Genomic DNA, 14,776 nt, shown 5'->3' with positions numbered 1-14,776 from the left:
AAGGGGAAGGAGAAGAAGTGGAAGGGGAGGAGGAGGAAGGGGAAAGGAAGAAGAAGGGGGAGAGGTCGGGGAGGAAGAGGGGGAGGGGGGAAGGGAGAAAGGAAGATGGGGGACGGGAGGGGAAAGAGGAGGGGAAGAGAGGAAACCTAGTTCAGTTCAGTTCAGTCGCTCAGTCGTGTCTGACTCTTTGCGATCCCATGGACTAAAGCACGCCAGGCCTCCCTGTCCATCACCAACTCCTGGAGTTTACCCAAACTCATGGCCATTGAGTCAGTGATACCATCTAACCACCTCATCCTCTGTCGTCCCCTTCTCCTCCTGCCCTCAATCTTTCCCAGCATCAGGGTCTTTTCAAATGAGTTAGCTCTTCACATCAGGTGCCCAAAGTATTAGAGTTTCAGCTTCAACATCAGTCCTTCCAATGAACACCCAGGACTGATCTCCTTTAGGATGGACTGGTTGGATCTCCTTGCAGTCCAAGGGAGTCTCAAGAGTCTTCTCCAACACCACAGTTCAAAAGCATCAGTTTTTCGGTGCTCAGCTTTCTTTATAGTCCAACTTTCACATCCATACATGACTACTGGAAAAACCATTGCCTTGACTAGACGGACCTTTGTTGTCAACGTAATGTCTCTGCTTTCTAATACGCTGTCTAGGTTGGTCAGGGTTTCCCTCCTAGCTCAGTCAGTAAAGAATCTGCCTGCAATGCAGGACACATGGGTTCGATTCCTGGGTTGGGAAGATCCCCTGGAGAAGGAAATGGCAACCCACACCAGTATTCTTGCCTGGAGAATCCCATGAACAGAGGAACCTGGCGGGCTACAGTCCATGGGGTTGCAAGAGTCAGACACGACTGAGTGATTTTCATAACTACTACTACTCACTACTAGGTTGGTCATAACTTTTCTTCCAAGGAGCAGGCACCTTTTAATTTCATGGCTGTAGTCACCATCTGACTTTGGTGATTTTGGAGCCCCCCAAAATAAAGTCTCTCACTGTTTCCACTGTTTCCCCATCTATTTCCCATGAAGTGATGGGACCAGATGCCATGATCTTCGTTTTCTGAATGTTGAGCTTTAAGCCAACTTTTTCACTCTCCTCTTTCACTTTCATCAAGAGGCTCTTTAGTTCCTCTTCACTTTCTGCCATAAGGGTGGTGTCATCTGCATATCTGAGGTTATTGATATTTCTCCTGGCAATCTTGATTCCAGCTTGTGCTTCTTCCAGCCCAGCATTTCTCATGATGTACTCTGCATAGACGTTAAATAAACAGGGTGACAATATACAGCCTTGACATACTCCTTTTCCTATTTGGAACCAGTCTGTTGTTCCATGTCCAGTTCTAACTGTTGCTTCCTGACCTGAATATAGATTTCTCAAGAAGCAGGTCAGGTGGTCTGGTATTCCCATCTCTTTCAGAATTTTTCACAGTTTATTGTGATCCACACAGTCAAAGGCTTTGGCATAGTCAATAAAGCAGAAATAGATGTTTTTCTAGAACTCTCTTGCTTTTTTGATGATCCAGTGGATGTTGACAATTTGATCTCTGGTTCCTCTGCCTTTTCTAAAACCAGCTTGAACATCTGGAAGTTCATGGTTCACATATTGCTGAAGCCTGGCTTGGAGAATTTTGAGCATTACTTTACTAGCGTGTGAGATGAGTGCAATTGTGCTGTAGTTTGAGCATTCTTTGGCATTGCCTTTCTTTGGGATTGGAATGAAAACTGACCTTTTCCAGTCCTGTGGCCACTGCTGGGTTTTCCAAATCTGCTGGCATATTGAGTGCAGCACTTTCACAGCATCACCTTTTAGGATTTGAAATAGCTCAACCGGAATTCCATCAGCTCCACTTGCTTTGTTCATAGTGATGCTTCCTAAGGCCCAATTGACTTCGCATTCCAGGATGTCTGGCTCTAGGTGAGTGACCACACCATCGTGATTACCTTGGTCGTGAAGATCTTTTTTGTACAGTTCTTCTGTGTATTCTTGCCACCTCTTCTTAATATCATCTGCTTCTGTTAGGTCTCTACCATTTCTGTCCTTTTTTGAGCCCATCTTTGCATGAAATGTTCCCTTGGTATCTCTAATTTAGGAACCCAACATTTCTCTCATTTTACAGATGAAACTGTCATTCATAGAAGTATAGTGTCTTGTCAAATGTCACATGGCTAGTGAGTCAGAGTTCCTTCCATCCTTCACACTTCCTTCCATGTCCATGAGCCCTTTGCCCTGGCCAGTCTACAGCCATACTTCTGCCAGGTCCCAAATATCACCCTACATGTAAGAGTTAAAGGTATCCTTTGATCCTTCAGATCAGATCAGTCACTCAGTCATGTTTAAAGAAGCCCCAGTTTCCAGAACAGGCTCTCTCAAGAGTTTCCTTCCCTGAGCAGCAGCTCTGGTTTGTTCAAAGGGAGAAGAGTGATTACAGGGATTAGCTCTGATGGCAGAGAAGATTTTCCTCCATCTCTCCCCCTTCCAGACTCAATTTCCTCAAAAATGCTCTGTGGAGATAGATATTGAAATGACACATGCCATTCAGGGACCAAAAAATAAATAGTTATCCCAGAGGATTGACAATGTAGGAGCAGTTTTGAGGATGTACATGGAGCACCCAGAAAACCACCAATGAAACCAAAGAACTTTCTGCACAAGATTTCTCATCCTTCATGCCCTGACATAACACAGGAGCTGCTGCCTTTCCCACACTGTTTATTGCTATAATGTGTCAGTGTGGCTAACAGAAAGCAGGCAGGGAAGGCTTAATTATAAAAAGGAATCTTTTCAAGACACTTTAATTCCCTCATTTTTTTTTTTTCCTGACAAGAACTCACACACAAACACAAAAATGTGAACCTACTTTAATCTGGGGCTCTCGAAATTACTGCCAATGTGATATCTTAATACCTGTTAGTCCAATCTCAGAATTTCAAAAATTTCTGGCTAAGATTTTCTGCTGTTGGAGGCAATGGAGCAAAGAGGTTTAAGGTGTGGATTCTGGAGACAGCCTTCCTGCCTCTGAGTTCCACCCTACCCCTCAGCAAACAGGGAGCCTTGGGTAACTCATGCCCAAGCCCCAGTTGCCTCATATCTGAAATGAAGAGACCAACAGAGCCTGCCTCCCAGCCTTGCTGTGAGGTTAAAGGAAGAAAATATGAAAAGAGTCTAACAGTCCCTGGCACTTAAATATGAAGTGTTCATGTGTTTTAAATGTCAACTATTTTAATATCATTATATTTAAGTAGCCCAAAGAGTTCATATATCTAAAGTATCACATATAACATGTGGATATATGTGTGAGTTGATATAAAATGACCAAGTATACATGTCTCTGTCAGTCACTCAAAAACATGTAAATTACTATAAAAGTAATTTGCTTATTGTGGGAAATGTTTGGGCTATATAGAAGTAGAAAGAAAAAATAGGAGAAGGCTCTGGCACCCCACTCCAGTACTCTTGCCTGGAAACTCCCATGGACCGGTGAACCTGGTGGGCTGCAGTCCATGGGGTCGCTAAGAGTCTGATACGACTGATCGACTTCACTTTAAAAAAAAAGAAAAAAAAGAAAGAAAAAATAATCACCACCTATTATCTAAATTTGTTGTTAATTTGCTAAATCGTGTCCAACTCTTTACAACCTCATGAACTGTAACACTGTTTAATGACATGTGACTATATTTATGATATATAAATCTGTATACTAGTCATATATCAGAGGTATAGTCATGTCATTAAACATTCCTAGATCTCATCATATTAAATAGCTATATAGTCTTCCATCTGAATACATCACAATTCATTTAACTGATCCCTAACTATTGGACATTTAGGTTGCTTCCAACATTTTTACAATATTAAAAACAACATTGAAATGAACAGTCTTGAAAATAAACTACTGTGCACTTCCAAGTTCTATTCCTAAAAACAGAATTTCCAGGTCAAAATTTCTGTGCATTTTTAAGATTATATATAGGACCATAGCACCCTCCAGGAAGGGTGTATCACTCCCTCAAGGGATGTATGAATATTTCTTTTTCCTGTATTTACCACCCCGAGCGTTCCTTGTTCAATTCTTTCAACTTTTTTTTTTTTTTTTAATTGTGGTCCCGCTATTTTCCGGCATTGTTGGGAATGTCTAGAACACAGACTCATTTCAGTCTGGTAGCTTTCTCTCTCAACTTTACTGTCAGAGAAATAGGACTGTCTGATATGTACAACAGGGCAAGGCAGGGCTTCTGTCTCTGAAACTATGAAGGGTCTCTAAAACAGGAATGTGCCAGTCCTAGTATCCCCTTCTTACTGCTCTTGGGTCCTCTTGTTCCTGTCCACTCTTCTGATCTAAGCCTTCTGCGTAATGTGTGGCAAGAGCTTATAACTCCAGGAAGAGGGTTTCAATGCAAACACCAACTCTAGTGGATTATACCTGGATCTCCGATTGAGAAGGATTCTGAGGCTATATTTGAGTTCATTTGAAAGAGGACTATGATTGATTAGAGATGTCTGCCGCCGAGACAGGAATGGGAAATAGTGGTCTGTATACTTATAGATGGTTACTTACTCAATTCCAGGTTTTGGCTGTCCTTAGGATGGAACCTTATGGATTCATGTGCCATTTTCCTATATTTCTGACTTCTTTTGCTCCTTTCTTCTTCCTTATACTCTCCCCTAATTTGCTTTGCTTTCTCCTTTTGTTTTGGTATTTCACACACATTTCTCATCTCTGTAAATTTTGTTTCCTATAGACCACACCCGCATTGTGTTAAGCTTGCAGAGAGAGCTCACTGTTGCACTTTCTTGCATGCCCTTGATCTTTCTCAGCTTCTCTACTCCTACAGATCATCCACTCAGCTTCTCCTGTGTTACCAGAAGCTGTCAATAGCAAACAGTATTTCAGCAATTTATTCTTACTAGACTGACCACAGGAGGGCTGTTTCCCTTAGGAAGCCCCATTGTTCAGTCAGAAGATGCCTGATGCTCTGATACAGTCACCAAGAATCCACCCCCACAGGAAACAAAGCACATCATTTATGATGCCTTGTTCACGTTATAGCATCCGCTGACTGCTTCACGAGCTCCTGGAGACTGGTAAAATGTCACTTGGAGAATAACTCATTGCTGGCCCCGGCCTATGGACAGGCCTCATGGGTCAACTGTCTTTGGGTATAGTATTACATTTCCCATAAACAGCCTCCCTTTACTGAGCTCTGACTATGGACCAGACATCGTGTAAAGGGTTTGCATGTAGTATCTCAAGGAATCTTCCTGTTCATCTGGAAGCTCGTATCATCATTGCCCCATTCTATAGATAAGAAAACTGAGGCTTGGTGAGTCTTAAGTAACTTGCCCCAAATCACTCTGCTAAGGAGCTGAGGAGCCTCCAACTGGTCTGTGCCACTCCACATAATACATGAGTCAATATGATACACTGCTCTTTGTGAGGGAGCCAAGGTGTCCCACTTACCCATCCTGCCCCACTGAAGAACTCAGAAATAAGGAAGACAGAATTGTCATCTTGGAGTTAAACCATACAATCAAGCACACAATGGATCAGATCAGCAAACTGCAAGGTGGTTTTAAAGAGATAGTCTCTCTTCCATGTTTGTAAGAATAAAGATATTAGTAAATTTAAAGAAAATAATTGTGTCCCTTTGAAGGAAGCTTGACTACTATCAGTAGACACTTTTAAAAAGGGGACTGAGGACTTGCCTGGTGGTACAGCAGAAAAGAATCTGCCTGCCAATGCTGGGGACACAGGTTCAATCTCTGGCCGAGGAAGAGTCCACATGCCACAGAGCAACTAAAGGCCCATGCACCCTAACTACTGAAGCCTGTGTGCTCAGAGCCTGTGCTCCACAACAAGGGAAGCCACCGTGATGAGAAGTCTGCAATGAAGAGCAGCCCCCACTCACCGCAACCAGAGAAAGTCTATGCAAAAACAAAGATCCAGTGTAGCCAAAAAGTAAATAATTTTTAAGAAATTCAAAAAGGGGTGGACTGAAAGGATGGTCACCAAGCACCACCCAGGAGAGAGGTGAGTACACCAAGTCTGCTCTGTAAGGCTATGCATTCATTAAACTATCATGTACAGAGTACCTGCCCCATGCCAGCCATGGTCCCAGCACTCATGGAGCCTACACTCTACTCAGGAGTTCACTTATCAAGAACAAATGAAGTCTGAGCATCAGGGCCCTCACCTGCCTTGGGCCCCTTTCAAGAGCCCTAACTGTGTTCATGGGGTCATGTGGTTTTATAAAATTTGCCAGAATAATATCCTTCAGTGGCCATCAGTTAAGGCCATTGCCTCCACTTTTATTTTCTCACTGTATTTAAAATAAATATTCACTTCTGTGCTGACTTAATTTGGTTCCCCTGGAAGCAGCCCTTGGGACAAGAATGGGAATACGGTTGGTTTATCTGGGAGGCGTATTGGCAGGCATGTAGGGAAATGAGACCAGGAAAGGCAGTCAGCCAACAAAGGCTGCATTATCAAGCCAGCTCCCACTGTGGGTGTCTGGAACGTAATCCCATTGGGGCCTTTGGGGAACAGAATGTTTTAAAATACGGGTTTTATTATTATTTAGCTAAGACAAGGCCAACAGATCAGAAGGCGACTGCCACTGAAGAGATAGCTTCTTACTCACAGTTCCCAAGAGGAGGGGACACAGTACATTGGGAGCCACATGGAGAAGCACCAGGAGGCAGAGGGGTTGCCATGAAGAGACTTGATTGAGGTTTCTTACAAAGGAATGGTTGAGGCAGCTTAAGTACATTTGTGATTGGCTAACTTCACTAATTTCCATGAGTTCTGGGTACAGGGCTATTCTTAGTTGGCTGGTACCTGGGCCTGGGGTAGTTAGGGAAAGGGGATGATGACTTGAAGTGTGAGAGCCTGCTACACAAAGAAGGTGCTTGGATAGGTTGGTTTGAATGTGAAGGATACATGGACTGTGCACATTTGCTATCTCTAAGACTTGGCTAACCCTAGGATGTGGGTATTCCCCCACAGTGGGTCAGCAAGGCCTCAGAGGTCAAAACAATAGCAATACAGGAAATAAAGACATGGTTGATGCCCAGGATAGAACATACACCTCACTGACGTCCCACCAAAGGGGTGAGGCAGTCACTGGCTGAGGGCTTCTGAGTGTTGTGGTAGGAGTTATTTCCCCAGCACTGTTGGTGGGCAAAGGCCCTTGGAGACATCTGGGGGTTCTCACACTGAGTGCCAGAGCCTGTGGGACATGAGTGGGGCAGCAACAGCTCGGCTCCCTGCACTGAATTCTACATTCATAGTTGTATATTCCTTTTTTTTCTATTGGTATTTTTATTAAGAGTGTGTAGAAATCATTTATGGGAAGTTGACACCTTCAAGGTAGCAATGTCCATTTGTAAGTAAAATAAATCATGCCATTGCTACTTAATATTCTTATTTTTCTGCCTACAATAGTAATAGTAATTTTATCTCATAATTTCTGTGGGAGAAAGGATAGTCAGGGAGTTTGGGATTGATATGTACACACTGCTATATTTAAAATGGATAACCAGCAAGGACCTACTGTATAGCACAGGGAACTGTACTCAATGTTATGGGGCAGCCTGGATGAGAGGGGAGTTTGGGGGAGAATGGATACATGTATGTAATATGTATGTATATATATATATTCTTTTTTTTACCAAGAAGCCTTCCAACATTGTATAAGCTTCAGACTATAAAACTGGGTCTGTCCCTATGGGGAGATAATCAATATCTGATCATTATGAACTGAATTGTGCCCCCTCCCAAAATCATATATTGAAGTCCTAACCCCAAGTACCTCAGTATATGACTATATTTGGAGAGAGTCTTTAAAGAGGTCATCAAGTTCAAATGAGGTTATTAGGGTGGGTCCTGACCCAATATGGCTGGTCTAGTTGTAAGAAGGGGAGATTAGAACAGAGATGCACTGAACAGTGAAAACACGGGGAGAGGAACAGCCGTCTGCAAGCCACGCAGAGGCCTCAGAAGACACCAGCTCTACTGACACCTTGACCTTGGTCTTCTAGCCTCCAAAACTGAGGAAATAAATATCTGTTGTTTAAGCTACCCAGGGTGTGATACTTGGTTACAGCAGCCCTAGCAAACTAGTACACTGAGGAAGTTCTGACAGGTTGGTACCCTTCCACACTGGGGTCCAAGAACCTCCCGGGTTGGGTCCAGCCTCCCTCTGCAGCTGTGGCATCATCTAATTCTTCAAAGAGCAGGCCTCCAGCTGGATGGGTCTGTGGCCCTCCAGAGGGTTCTTGTTCCTTTTAGAAAGGGCAGTCATCCTTCGCTCCAACTGACCGTTCCCAGATCCAGATCTTCTGGTTTCCCAGGAGAAGCCAGAAATCTGCATTCTATATGGAAACTCCCTATTTTTAAGAGTTGGTAATAAATTCAAACATTGTAAAAGAAATACTCTTCAGGCCAAACAAAACAACACTACAAGGCAGATTAGACTAGTGTACACGGTTTGCAACCTCCAGCTGTATTTCTTCCTCGCAGGGAGCTACGAGGTGCTCATCTGCTGGACATTTCCCTTTCTTGTTGTCAGTGAATCACTTGGCATTGACTTGGGAGCCAGATCAACCTGAGTTAAAAATCCCAGCTCCACCACTTACTCCTGCTGGAGCTCACGCAGCTCACTTCACCTCTCATGCCTCAGTTTCCTCATTTGGAAAGTGAATGTCATGAGGACAGATGTGGTGTGAAGGTCAGAAGCAAGGTTTCAAAGGGCTGAGGGTACAGCAGGCATCCAGAAAATAACAGCGCTTTACATCCCACCTCATCCATTTGCTTTACTGGCTGATGTCAGCCTCCCAGCACCGCTGCAACAGGCAGTGTCTGAGCCCATGTGGGGCCTGTGATAACTGAATCACAAGGTAAATATCTCCTGGTCATGACCTTGTCAGGCTGCTGTCCTCTCCAGGGGATGATCTGACCTTGAGACACTCTCCAATGTCTGCACAATGGAATGAATCACTGTTAGTTTGGCCTTAGAGGGTCCCCAGCACTGAGTTCAAAAGTTGGAGCTTCTTCCCTGATCAAAATCGGTCTCTAAACACGTACTTGGACACGTGCTTCCTGGGCCCCTGATCATGATGTCAACTGATTCCAGAAGGAGGTCAGCTCCAAAGGCATGCCAGGTACTTCTGTTGGATTCACTATATCACACACGTTCGTTTTAAATTCCCAACCAGCCACATAAAGACAGGAAGAGACTGCCAAATATCGATCCTGGGAAATGAGACATAAATCAAGCTAATTCTGTCCACCCGGGCCCCGTTCCCACAAGCAGGCTAGAAAAGCAGGCAGAGCCAGCATCTTCCTTTTTTTTTTTTTGGTATTTTTCATAAATTAAACCTGACGCTTGGTCCATGGATCAATCTGTGAACACAGGCAATAGTGCAGTTACAATGGGCCAAGTTTTCTATGGATCTAGGGGATGTTCTTGTGAGCGTTTGTTTGCTAGAAAGGAGACAGCATAGCCAGGTTGTGGAAACAAGTGCCTCTATTGTAGCTTGATTATTTCCTTGCTGTATGAGGACTTTGAGCAAATCTTACTGAGTCTCAATTTTCTTATCTGTGAAATGGGTAAACAGTAAGACCTACCTCATTGAGAAGGTAAGAGGAATACACAAGGTAATGTTAAATACTTAGTCTAGGGTTGCCCTTAGTTGCTAAAACAATAGTGTGCAGCTCTTTATATGAACATGTATTTTCTAGACTATATGATTTTCATGGCAGGTTCTCTGTCTGGTTTATCTCATAGAACTCAGCAGATGTAGAAAAAGTTTTTAATTCTTTGTACCAACACATACTTTGACATGGATGGGCCTTGAAAACATTAGGCTAAGTGAAAGAAACCAATCACAAGAAAACACATATGATGTGATACTACATAAATGAAATGCCCAGAATAGGCAAATCTTTGGAGACAGAAAGTAGACCAGTGATTCCTAGGGCTGGGAGGTTTAGGGGGAAATGGAGAATGACTGGTAATGGTATGATGTGTCTTTTCACAGCAAAATTGATTATGGTGATGGTCTCACAACTACGAATACACTAAAAACCACTGAATTATACACATTAAATGGGTGAATTGTATACAATGTGAGTTATTTTTCAATCACACTGCTAAAAGTTATTTGTTAAATGAACAAATGATTTAATAATTGAATGATTCCATGTATGAATGAGTTCCTTGTTTCCTTGGCTATTTCTTGTTTCCTTGGCTGTTACAATACACTTTGATATTTATCTGTAATTCAACTCACTTACTGGACATCTGCTGCTGCTAAGTCGCTTCAGTCGTGTCCTACTCTGTGCAACCCCATAGACGGCAGCCCACCAGGCTCTGCCGTCCCTGGGATTCTCCAGGCAAGAACACTGGAGTGGGTTGCCATTTCCTTCTCCAATGCATGAAAGTGAAAAGTGACAGTGAAGTCGCTCAGTCGTGTCCGACTCTTAGCAACCCCATGGACTGCAGCCCACCAGGCTCCTCCATCCATGGGATTTTCCAGGCAAGAGTACTGGAGTGGGGTGCCATTGTCTTCTCCACTGGACGTCTAGTAAGTGCCAAATATGGTATTATGGGCTGAGGGTTCAAAGACAGAGGAGACACAGGATCCATCTTCTCAAAGACACACACTTGAGAAAGGGAAACAGATTGTAAATGCAGCTGCGATAGATAACACTGACATATCACTTACTATGAGCCAGGCACTAAATATAAGTACAAATATATGTTCTTTCATTGAATCTTCATAGCAACACTTGAGGAAGGTACTAAAATTATTTGTAGTCTTTAGATTGGAAGACAGATGCACAGAGGGTCAGTAACTTGCCTAAGGTCACCCAGCCAGTAAGTGGTCAGGTGGGACTTGCAGCCCAGATAGCTTGATTCTATGCCCATGGCCTTGTCTCCTGTGCTCCAATGCCCATTCAGGGTTACGCTGCTCTAATGGCAAGGGTCCTAATCATGGCAGTGATATGAGAGCCAAGGGCACAGTCTCATCCCCACCTTGGGCTTGGTCTCTCAACCCTTCAAAATCTGTCTTTATAATCTTTCCCTGTCCCCTCTCCTCTTACCACCTGGCCAGCCGCTGGCCCTGATCACACTCTTGAGATCACAGGAAAGGACCCCTAGTCCTATCTCTGGCATCAGGTATTGCCTCGACAACTGTCTGCTTCTCTTCCTTTCCTGCAGCAGAGCAGAAACACCACATCATTTGTTATGGACTGAACAGTGGCCCTCCCAAACCCATCTGTTGATTTCCTACCCCCAGTGTGACTGCATTTGGAGACAGGCCTTTATGGAGGTGATTCCAGTTCAATGAGGTTCATAATGATGGAGCACTCATCTAATTAATAGGACTGGTGCCCTTACAAGAGGGAGAAGGCAATGGCACCCCACTCAAGTACTCTTGCCTGGAAAATCCCATGGATGGAGGAGCCTGGTAGGCTGCAGTCCATGGGATCGCTAGGAGTCAGACATGACTGAGCGACTTTTTCACTTTTCACTTTCATGCATCGGAGAGGGAAATGGCAACCCACTCCAGTGTTCTTGCCTGGAGAATCCCAGAGATGGCGGAGCCTGGTGGGCTGCTGTCTATGGGGTCGTACAGAGTCGGACACAACTGAAGCGACCTAGCAGCAGTAGCAACAGCCCTTACAAGAGGAGGAAAAGATACCACAAGTATGGTGCACATAAAAAAAGGCCATGTGAGGACACAGCGAGAAGGTGGCCATCTACAAGCCGGGAGGAGAGGCCTCACCAGAACAATACTGATGGCGCCTTGATCTTGAACTGCTGGCATCCAGAACTGTGAGAAATAAATGTCTGTTGTTTAAGCCACTCTATCTGTGGTATTTGTTACAACAGCCCAAGTAAACTAATATACTGCTCTGCACCTGCTCCTCTCAGAGAGGAAGCAGGCCTGACTGGGAAGGACAGTAACAAAGGATGGAAGGTCTGAAGTGCTGTGGCCCTTCTTGGACATCTCATCTGGCTGTGGATACTGAGTTGGATCTCATCAAACCACTGTTGTGCTGCAACCTGCTCATACCCTCCCAAGAGCTGACATTAAAATTTTTAGGAATTTTCCAAGCTGGTTATTAAACAGTCATAATAAAAAATTAATATATAAACTTCTAGTAAATAACTTATATTAAAAATAAAGGTCATAAGTACTCAAGCCACCTCTTCCTAAGCATTTTACTACATTTTACTATTATGTGTGTTTCTGAGGTTATTTATATCTCCTGTATCTGTAGAGTGGGTACACCATATAAGGGTGTACAACCACACAACTCTTCCTAAATACAGTTTCACTGACATCACCTGGGTAGCTTAAAATAGGAAGGTAGGAGTCTTTACACCACAGATGTTGGCCAACTGCACATCAGACCATCATCTATTGTTTTGTTGATTATCTAGATTTAAGAGGTTACTAGAAAAATGTCAGTAATTAGATGCATCATATATACAGTTGTTACACTGTGAGTAGCACAAAAATCAAGGAACTATTCTTCAAGTATTCAAACATTGTTATCCATTTCAACAAAGAAGTCACGCATGCCACTGATGAATGCATACTATCCCAACATATGTCTTTGTTGTTTCACTGTCATCTTCCTCTTTAACATAAACAAAAATATCAACGAATATTCATGTCAGAACTACAACCATTTGTCAGTTGCAACTGTTGGTTGGATACTGATAGGAGAGTTGGGCAAAAATCAACAAAAACATTTTGTGAAAATCAGTTGACTTTGTGGGATGTATAATAGGGTACTCTATGTTTTATTATTTTCAATTAAATACTACACATCAGTAATATTAATAAACTGTATAATAAGCACATGGTACATATGCAAATACATATATACATATTTATATATATATAGTGTATATATATATACACACACACACACACACATATATACACACATATGTAATTTTTTTTGGAGAAATATTTAGTAAGTATTAAACATTCACCAGTGTACTACTGCATCTAATCTTCCCCATGTGAGAAGGTTGGGGTCATGGAGCAGAGTACCTGTTCCAGAAAACACACCGAGGTCTCCTGACCACCCACCCCCACCCTGGTTTGCTGTCTCCACCTAACCACAGCCCCCTCACCCCATGGGGTTAAAGAATGATAACCCAGTAAGACAGGAAAAGACTCTGAGATTCCATCATTTATATTTGTTTCTGAAATTCTTTCCATGCCATACAAATAGTAAGCCACAAATCCTAAGAAGTGCATAATTTCATTATTCTTATGATACTTAATTAAAATAACACCGAGTCTAGGTTAGTGATTAACTCTCTCTCCACTTTCCTCAGCCTCCCATTGGGGTAATTTGTTTCTGAACTCACCAAACAGGCACAGGCAGGGATTGTGTTTTTCCTCTGGGTATTTTGGTTATTTTTCATGATTATTTTCATACTCCTTGAGGGTCGTATTCCTCAATATGGACCTTACTTGGGAAAGTGTGAAGGAATGAAGGGCAGACAAACCTTGGATCAAAAATGGTTTCAAAATGGGACTGAAACACCATTAAGGAGATGAAAAGACAGGACACAGACTAGGGAGTGGAGGCAGATCATATTATATTCTGTAAATGTGTGTACAATGTATAAATGAACAAATGCATAAAGTATCACTCAATCTCAGTAACAATAAGATAAACAATCCAATTAAAAGTGAGCAAAATATATGAATAAATACTTCACCAAAGAGGATATATTACTGGCCATAAGCACATGAAAAATGATCAGTATCACTAGTTGTTTGGGAAATGAAAAGTTAAGCCTCGAGGAAGTAGGGCTGGCATCCAGTTCAAAGCTGAAAGTTAAAAAGACTGACCACACTAAAGGTTAGAGAGCATGTGAGACAGTTGGAACTCTCATATGCTGCTGGTGGGAATGCAAAATGGTACAAATGCTCTGAAAAAGGGTTTGAACATTTCTTCTAAAGTTAAACACAGAATGGTTATACAATGCAGCAAGTCCACCCCTAAGCATCTACCCAGGAGAAATAACAACAGATATACATACAAAACTTGTACATGAATGTTCACAGTGTCTTTATCTCTAACAGACACAACCCAGAAACAATGCAAATGTCCACCAACAGGCAAATGGTACTGAAAAAGGAATGAACTGTTGATACACAGAGCAACATGGAAGAACCTCCAATTATTATGCTGAGCCAAAGAGTTGGGCATAAATGAGTACTTGCTATATGTTGCCATTATGTAAGATGTTCTAGAAAAGGCAAAAGTATAAGGACAGAAAACAAATTAGGGATTACCAGAGGCTGAAGGATATTGTCTGCAAAGTAGCACAAGGGAATTGTTGGGGGTGACAGAGAGGTTCCATGTCTCACTTGGGTGATAGTTATATGTATCCACTTGTCAATAATACATTGGATGTGGATACATTATAGGAAATTCATACCTCACCAAAATTCATTTTCAAAGTAGTTTTAAAAAGTATAACCTTTGGCAATCGATTCTACTTTTCTGGGGCTTAGTTTCCTCATCTGTAAAATGGTGATAATAGCAGTTGCAATATTATGAGAATTAAAGGAGAGAATACTGCAAACACTGAGAATATGCGTGTGCACAATAGGCTTGGGGTGCTTTCCTTGTTGGTTTTCATTAAACTACAAAAGGCCACATAACGGGTATTCACTCAGTCATCCATTCATGAAACAAGTATTACTTAAGCATCTACTATATTCCAGGCAT

Source organism: Bos mutus, chromosome 22 (genome assembly GCF_027580195.1).
Source record: "Bos mutus isolate GX-2022 chromosome 22, NWIPB_WYAK_1.1, whole genome shotgun sequence".
Classification (NCBI taxonomy): domain Eukaryota; kingdom Metazoa; phylum Chordata; class Mammalia; order Artiodactyla; family Bovidae; genus Bos; species Bos mutus.
The sequence above is the reverse complement of the archived record's forward strand: the minus strand, read 5'-3'. Positions refer to the sequence as shown.